Source organism: Mastomys coucha, unplaced genomic scaffold (genome assembly GCF_008632895.1).
Source record: "Mastomys coucha isolate ucsf_1 unplaced genomic scaffold, UCSF_Mcou_1 pScaffold18, whole genome shotgun sequence".
In the NCBI taxonomy this organism is placed as follows: Eukaryota; Metazoa; Chordata; class Mammalia; order Rodentia; family Muridae; genus Mastomys; species Mastomys coucha.
Window position 1 is genome coordinate 87,634,874 of NW_022196900.1, and position 8,726 is coordinate 87,643,599.

At 49.7% G+C, this 8,726-nt stretch overlaps 1 long non-coding RNA gene across 1 annotated transcript; it reads right to left on the bottom strand.

Annotated features, from left to right (window-relative positions):
* Nucleotides 1-330: 330 nt before the first annotated feature.
* LOC116095584 lies at nucleotides 331-8,435 on the bottom strand. Its single transcript, XR_004120654.1, has 3 exons — nucleotides 8,371-8,435; nucleotides 1,426-1,692; nucleotides 331-755 (listed from the first exon to the last, which is right to left on the bottom strand). It is a non-coding gene; the product is annotated as an uncharacterized LOC116095584 (long non-coding RNA).
* Nucleotides 8,436-8,726: the final 291 nt, after the last annotated feature.

The following is an 8,726-nucleotide window of genomic DNA, read 5'->3' on the forward strand; positions in this document are numbered from 1 at the left end:
CTTCTTCTTCTCCTCCTCCTCCTCCTCCTCCTCCTCCTCCTCCTCCTCTTCCTTCTACTCCTCTTCTTCTCAATATTAAGATGCAGAGTGCAGGTCACTGCATCAGTTCTAAGCACCTGTTTGCTCCCAGGAGTGTTGTTCAGCATGTCAACTAAGCATGGAGAGCCTCATCTGTCTGGCTTCCTAGAATCTATTCACACTCTGGGGGTCTTGAATGACCCTGACCCCCAGCCCCAGTTAGGACACAATTCTCTGTTTTACAGAGAGTATGGTGAAAGATCATGAAGGTAGAGAATGTCCCTGAGATAGAGAGAGCTTGGGCAAACAAGGTCCTGTTTCAGGCTTCTGAGTTTTTATTTTTTAACCATGCATTTGGGTCAGAGTAAGCCACTCTGGACTCCTCCATGGCTCCCCACCACACTCTTCAGGAGGTGCCATGTTCTCATGTGATAGAAGACAACACTGAGAGTCAGGGAGGTGCGGGGACCAGAGCTGCACAGCAGACAGCTTGGGCATCAATGTCTTCCGTGCCTTTCCTTCTCCCACCCGGAGGGTCTGATGATGGAAGCTGTCGAACTGTCAGAGTGGGTGTGTGTGGCTGGATCTGTCAGCACGTAAGTGGGACACACTTTAGCACCCATGGGCCTGAAGAACATATTTAACACCCACTGTGGCCTTGTTCCATGCTTTTCTGATTTGGCTCCACACCAGCCTTCAAGGCAGAAGTTGTCATTCTTGATTTATACAGGAGGAAGCTGAGGCACAGGGAATGTAGGAGTCATACATGGGAGTCTCAGTGAGCAGGGAGGGAGACAGAATTTATACCAAATCCATCTACACAAATCCCCGGATTGAGACTGTTCTGTGGTCTGTGGGGGATGTCCCCTGAAGACACCTTGTGCATGGGCAAAAGAACATGATAGGTTGGCCGCTCATGGTTTGCTATGCCCGCCTGTTATGGTGTGTGGTCTGTCAGAGCCTGCTCCTGCTCTGCTCAGCTACATAGCCCTTCTGAACCCTAGTGGATGAAGGCAGGCATAGGGGAGACTAATGTTTAGTCTCACCCCTCACTCTTACTCCCCAGGAGCGATGTCGATGCTCACAACCTTTTGGGGTATGTGTGTTGTGGCTTGGGGGCTTCCTTAGAGGAAGGCTACAGTTCCCACAGCCATCTGTCCCATTCATTCATTAACTTAGTCATTCAGTTGATGGACACCGGCTGAGCATCTGCTTTGTACCAGGGCTTGGGGTGCAATGTTGGGCAAAGCAGGCTGAGTTTCCCTAAGGCTCATGTTTATGTTTAAGAGACAAAAGAAAAATGTGGCGTAATTAAGAACCAAGTGTTAAATAGAGGAACAGGGCAAGAAGGCAGAGCTGTGGGAGGCTGGGGTAGGGCTGTTACCAGGCCAGGGGCTCCCCACTTACTAGCAGGGGTTTCACTGAAGTATGAGCTGAGGTCTAGGAGCTGTCCTGTACGGCTGTGGTTGGACACCTAGCAGGTGGATCTGTATAGCACGGGAGATGCCACGTCTGCACTTCCCTGTGAAGCTCAGATTCTGTGATGTCCTCTTACTCAGCATGTTACAGTGCTGAAATTCACTTGAGCTGGGTATAGTGTCTCTAATCACTCGAGAGACTGAGGCAGGAGCATTGCTTCTAGTTCACGGCAATCCTGAGCTGCATAGGAAGACTCTGTTTCAAAAGCCAACAAACAAGCAAAAATAATTAAAATAAAAAATGTTAAGGCTTTGAGAATATGAGATCCTGATTTTGAACTCATGTTTTCTAGCTTTGGGACTATTAGGTGAAGGTGTGATCCTGGGAGTTTGAGGTTGGGATTGGAGAGCCGTTCGTCCTCAGAGCTTGTGCCTCCAGTGCTGAGGCCTCTGATGTTGGAGACGCAGCTTCTGGAAACTTCTATCCCTGGAGAGTGGGTTCTCCCAAGCACCTTGAGGTTTATTCACAGGATACACTGGTGGTCCTGTGGCTTAGGGGATGTGGTCCTGTCTACACTCTCAGCCTGGTCTACTTTGTCTGCATTATGAGCTCCCGCTGTGAGTGTAGTATCAGGAAATACTCCGAAGTCCAGGATGGTTGCTCCCTCTGTTAGCTATCTCTGGAGATGTTCTTGCAGACACATTCCAAGGTATACCTCACTAACTTCTTCATGACTTTGAGTTCAGTTAGGTTAGTCCCTGAGAGTTGAATCTCGTTGTAGATTCAGAGAGCTAGGGCCCATTTTTATTATGGTTGAACATATATATCATATATACTATAAATGTATATACCATAAACCTCACTATTTTTATTGTGGTTGGACATGTATATCATAAACATGTATACCATAAACTTCACTGTTTTGACCATGTTTCAGTGATGTCTACAGTAGTGTTCACTGTGTGCATGCTGGGAATCTGATCTCTAGGATTCGAGCCTGGGGGAGTGGCTGGAGGTGGGTAAAAGTTCCTAAAGACCCAAGTTCAAATCCCAGAACCCAGAAACTTACCTGTAATCCTAACTCTCCTGCAGGGAGGCTGGGGGCAGTAACAGGAGAAGCCCCTGGGCTGCTAGCCTGGTGTGCACAGGGAAGAATCAGCAAAGAGACCCCATCCCAAATAAGGCAGAAGGTGAAGACCAATACCAGAGAGTGTTGTCTGACCTCCATGTGGACACTGGCAGGGGTGTACACACACACACACACACACACACACACACACACACACACATCTCCGAAACTCCTTGCTTCCTCTTTCCTCAGACCCTGGAGCCAGCATTCTACTTTGTACTTCTAAGAATTTGACTACTAAAAGCATCTCATATTAAGTGGCAAACACTGGCCTGACTGAAGAGAGCTTCAATGGGGGCGATATGACCAGTACATGTGGGTCATATGATCAGCTGACCTAGAAGGATCGAGCATCCTCCTTGATGACAGGCTGGGAGAGAAGAGCCCATGGAGAAAGGCTGGTGCTTAATGACTTGAATGTGCATGCAGTTATCACCACTACCACCATCATCATCATTACCATCACCACCATCATCACCATCACCATCATCATCATCACCTTCACCATCATCGCAAAAATTCACCACCAGCATCACTATCACCATTACCATCATCATCACCATCACCACCGTCATCACCATCACCAGCATTATCATCACCCTTGGCAGAAGAGCTCTTATGTATGGCCATGAGCGTACCCTGTGTTCCTTCTTTACGGGTAAAAAGGCCAGCCCAGGGCCAAGAACATGGCGGACAGCTCTGCTGGCTGGGTAGCTTAAAGTAGGAACCACCTATGGTGTTTGCTTTTAATCCTTTTGTGCCTTCGAAGTTGTGTTTCTGACGTTTCAGATGGTTCTTGGCATACAACAAAGTGGAACTGAGAAAGTACAGCTGGAGTTAGCAAGCGTTGGCCTGACTCAGAAAAGACAGCTCTTGCCTGGAAAGATTCCTCTCCCCGTTGAGGGCGGGGGGATGACACAGAAAGTCAGGTGGTCTTTCCTGCCATGGCTGTCCCCATTTGACATGGAGAAGCAAGGTCCTGGAGAAGTCAAGTGATCTGCCCCAGGTCACACAGCAGCTCAAGCCCAAGGCTGGGTGCCAGAAGGAGGGCATTGGTGTGGAAACAGGCACTGGGGAGGGCAGCATGGAGAAGACCAAGCTGGGCATGAAGCTGGGGGGCGGGGATGGGCGGGGCTGGCAAGGTGGGCGGGGCAGGCTGGGCGAGTGCTCAGGTTCGAAGTCTGCCACGTGCGGTGGTCAATCCTCTGGGTTGGAATTCTCTAGAGGGAGCTGGAAGGTCCTGAGGCAGTTTCCATTCCAACCCTAAGAGATGGAAGCACTCCAGGACCAGATGGGGATGGGTGGGAAGACGTGGGTGTTTCTGGGGTGACCTGTTCACTTGATTTGGGACCCTAGCCCCCCAGTGCACATCCTTCCGGTACCAGGAGCCTTTCTTTATGGAGTTATGAGGCTGTGTACTCATTGGTGGGAATCTAGATCCTGCCAGCTCCCAACTTAGCTGGGGCTACATGGGGAAGAGCGTGTGAATGTTTTGATAAGTTCTCCCAACACAGTGGTTAAAGGTTCTCTGTGAGAGTGCAGGACACATGAATGAATTCCTCACTGGGGGTCATCCAGGGTCAGCTTACGTCTCTCTGAGACAGTGTCTCCCACAGAACCTACGTTCTCTGCTTACCTCAGAGCCTGCACCTAAGAGTCATCAGGGAAGAAGGCTAGGGGTCTTGGATGTAAAGGAATCGCTGACTCGGCAGTATCTAGGCGCTGAGCTATGCCGACTTGCGCAGACATCTGGCTCCCGAAATATCCACGTCTCCCAGGCTAGCACACACGCAGAGCCCTCACAGCTGAGCTCACTTGTCTTTTCTCGCTCAGTGAGGCAGGTCTATTTCTAAAGCCATGAAACCGGAAATGAGCTTCTGAGGCAGATGGGAGGAGAGCGGGCTGCTGATCTCCCCAATTGTGGATTCAGGGGAGGTCTGTCCTTCTAGGGATGCTTGGCTCCCATAGGGAAGTTACAAGGGACTCACATCCGTGACACTGCAGTTCTTAGCTCATGACATACTGTGCAGCTGGCAGGGCTGATTGGCAGGGGGAACCTGGGTCTAAATACTCGTCAGCATCAGCGAGGCCCTGGTCCCTTCGTTGCCAACATCCTCACTCCTGTCAGAGATTCCTCAACATCCAAAACCCTTGGCCTCCCTTCCTAGGGCTGGTATTGATGTCTCTTGACCCTGAGGCAAGCAGGAATTTAGACATAACCTTTAGCCGCCATATTGGAAGCAAGCAAGCAATATGGGCTCTGCTATAGTGGGATTTCTTGGACCTGCAATAAAGACAAGGAGACTTATTATTTATAAAAACTTAGGCATTATAGATGGGCAGACTCCCAGCTATGTCAAAAAACTAGCTCTGAGTACTCCTGGACATGGCCCATTACACACACCTCCACCCCTCCCCCTCCATCCCCTCCCCACACTCAGTCCCAGCACCTGTCCCTTCCTGGTGTCATTCTGGCAATTTTTCCATCTCTTCTCCTTCTCTCTAGGTCTTCTCTCGACCCCGAAGTCTCCCCTCCTCCCTTTCCTGCCCAGCTAGTGGCCATCAGCTCTTTATTAAGCCAATCAGTGAGCGGGGAGGTTGTATGCTTACAAAATACTGAGGCAGGTAGTAAGCTATGAAAACAACAATACCAAAAGCCAGCCAGTACTCAGCTGTCTCTGCAGGTAAGACAACCCACAAATGAATAATACGAAGATGACTTTCGCACAGTGAACCCCAACACTGGCCCCTGAATCTCTAGACAAGACAGGATCTCCCACAAATGAATGCACAGTCACATGGACTGTGAAGAGAGGTTCTGTGAAGCTGGAAGACATGTGTAACAGAGGGTTAGGTCACAGGGGACTGAGGCAGACTTTGAAGAGTGAGCAGGAGGTTTTCTGTCAACATCGATAGCGTATGCCAAGGCACTGTGGCAGAAGGGACTTAGGGAGCCATGAAGAACTCTAAGCCTGTGCAAGCTGAAGGTCTGGTCTGGGGGTGGGACAGCCTTTCATTCCCACAGTCTTCTTCCTAGAGCAGGGGGGAATTTGCAGTGTAGGAACCTGTAGGGGTGGTTCTGGTGCTGTCCTGTTCCCCAACTGATTTTTGATCTGTCAGTAAATAAGCCATGGGTCAATTGCTGGGTGGAAGGAATAGACAGGATTTCCAGGTCCCTGGTGGAAAAGAGGTAGACACAAGAGAGGAGACGAGAGTTTGTCGTGCTTTGGAGAGAGAAAACCAAGCAGCCATGTGAGGTCTTGGGATATCAGTGGGTAGTCAGGGGTGTTTAGCAGGGACTAGATGTATCTTAGCAACTAAGGTTTAGGGCAGGTGGGAGATGTGCAGATAAGAATATTGATAAGAGCATGCTTTTCCAGGCGGAAGACAGTAGCACCCAGCATTTGTGTCCAAAGCCAAGTTGGAATTGAACAACTATGTGTCTATATCTTTTCTCCATGAATTCAGGGGAAGCTGGGTGGGGGCTGGCCAGTTCCCAGAGCTTAGGTGGGGTAGTAAAGCTACAGGCAACAGGGACCTAAGAGAGCTTGGGTCTGAGTCACACACCCTGACACTTAGGAAACTTGAGCTCAGAAGTGTGTCCCCAGAGGTGTGTCAATCTGGCTGTTTCCCTCAGTCTAGTCTAGTCACACCTTGTCATCCAACACTCAGCTCAGACCCAGGAAGCTGCGACACACAATCCCAAGAATACTCCCAGAGTGTCACCGTCCAACTGTGTGTGCAACTCGGGGCTCTCAAAGAATCAACGGGAGCAAGTAGGGGTGGGTTCCTGTAGTGACAGGGACCTTTCAGAGGTGACTGGGCTCCAAGGACTCCTCCTCAAGAATGGAGTGAGGTGACCTTAGGATGGGCTTTGATGGGGGAGTGCTCTATGTCTTCTTAGGGTTTCTACTGCTGTGGAGAGACACCACAGCCATGGCAGCTCTAAAGGAGAGCAGATAATTGGGGAAGGCTTACAGAAGAAGTTTAGTTCATTGTCATCCTGGTGGGAAGCATGGTGGTGCACAGGCAGCCATGGTGCTGAGAAGGAGCTAAGAATTCTACATCCAGATCAGCAGGCAGCAGGAAGACAGGATGAGCCACTGGGCCTGACTTGAGCTTCTGAAACCTCAAAGCCCATCCCCCAGTGACACACTTCTCCCAGCAAGGCCACAGGTCTTAATGCTTTCAAATAATGCCATTCCCTGTGAACAGTCCACCACCGTGTGTAAAAATATCCAGACAAAAGCAACTTAGGGAAGAATGGGTTTGTTTCGGCTCCCAACTCCAGGCCATCATTTAGGGGAAGACACTGAGGCACTGGCTTGAGGTTGCTGGCCACATCATATCCACAGTTGAGAGATGAAGGGAATACATGCATACATGTTTATTGCTCAACTTGCTTTCTCTATCCATAAACAACCCAGGTCCCGATACGGTGACCAGGATAACCTCTCACAGACACCATAGGTCAACTCAAACTAGAAAATGCCTCTGAGAAACTCTTCCAGGTGACTGTGGGCTTCGTTTAGTCAACAGTTAAAACTCATCATTGTGGGAGTGTCCCATGTCCCTCACTTACCCAGCAGGAAGGTCTGGGGTCTCAAGTCTTCCTGGCCTCCAAGAAGTGTTTTTTCCTCTGTAGTCTTTAAGGTTTTAGAGGACTGGATGATAACTACCTGCACTGCTAAGCATTCTCTGTGCCCAGCCCAGGAACTCAAACGCCTCCTCAATACTCACCATAAAGAACATTTGCTTTCCTAGCTACCTGGGTGTCTCCTAGCTTAGCCAAGGTATAATGTAGCATTACTGTCTTGGGGCCTCAGGCACAGAGCAGGACCTCCTGATCCTTGAAGGAGGAACAAGTTAGAGGGACCAGCTGGGTCTCAGTCACTTCTCTCTGGTGTTCTCTCAGCCAGGAGGCCAAGGAGGAGGGGACACAGCTGCTCTCTTGGGATTCAGATGACACCCTACGTCATGAAAGAAGAAAGAGGAGAAGAAGAGGAAGGAGGAGGAACTAGAAGGAGAAGGAGAAGAAGAGGAGGAGGAGTAGGAAGGAGAGGAGGAAGAAGAGGAGGAGGCAGAGGAGTGAGGACGAGGGAAGCAGAGGGAGGAGGAGGAGGCTGTGTGGAGGCTATGCATAGGGCTATGCATAGGTTATGAGGGCTGACCATTACTACATCTCTGGAGGGGTAGCTTTGTGGTGAAATGTCCTTAGTGAATACCCCCTCCCAATAAGCTGGTTGTGATGTCATCAAGAAGATATGAAGATATCCCTAGCCAGTTTGAGAGTCTTGCCCGCTCTAAGAAGTAGTAGAGCTGGGTTGTTTAACATTCTTTCCAAGCTAGCTGAAGGCAGATTGGCAGGAACAGCAAAATAGATCTAGCTTCAGCATGGTGGCAGAAGGAACACCTTCTTTCTCATCCTCTTCTTTCTCTTCCTTCTCTTCCTCATCTTCCTCTTCCTCCTCCTCCTCATCACATATCAGGGGAGGAGGGCTCCCTGTAGTCTCTCCAGTCTTCTGCAGTACTTCCTTCAACTTTGCTTCCAAGGCTGGCCCATCTCCTATGCATACATAGCTTAGCCTGGGTTAGAAGACTGGTTTTGTCCCAATACACACATGGCCTAGGGTCCCTGAGCTGGTCCTTTCTATCTCCGCAACTCCTCTAAATTCCCTGATACTATTTTAGAACCACCTGTGGGAGTCTCCTGTGTCTCTCTCCCTGGTAAAGGTCGGCCTGGGTCCCCACCCCTTTAAAAAGGCCATCCCTCCCTGTCTTCATCCATGGTCATAGAGCCTTACCCTGGCTTCCACAGTGAGGGCTGAGGATAGCTCCACTCACAACCACCAACCAAGACCCAGTGCCTCAAGATGTCCAGTCAAAGTGGTAAACCTGAGAAAAGATCAAAGCCACGGCTGTCCAATTAAAGCAAGTTGTATTTGGGGATGCAGTGGGGACTGGTCAGCCGGCCGTCTCACCCTAAGCCAAGATTTGAGAGAGCAGCTCCTGCTGGCCTCTTGAAGTCCTTTTTACAGGAGAGATAAGGTGTTCTCAGAGGCAAGAGTCTGCGATTAGAAAGATACATTGTTAGAAAGATACATTGTTAGAAAGATACAATGAAGGGAAGGAACAAAGGTAAGGATATAGGTCATGTGAA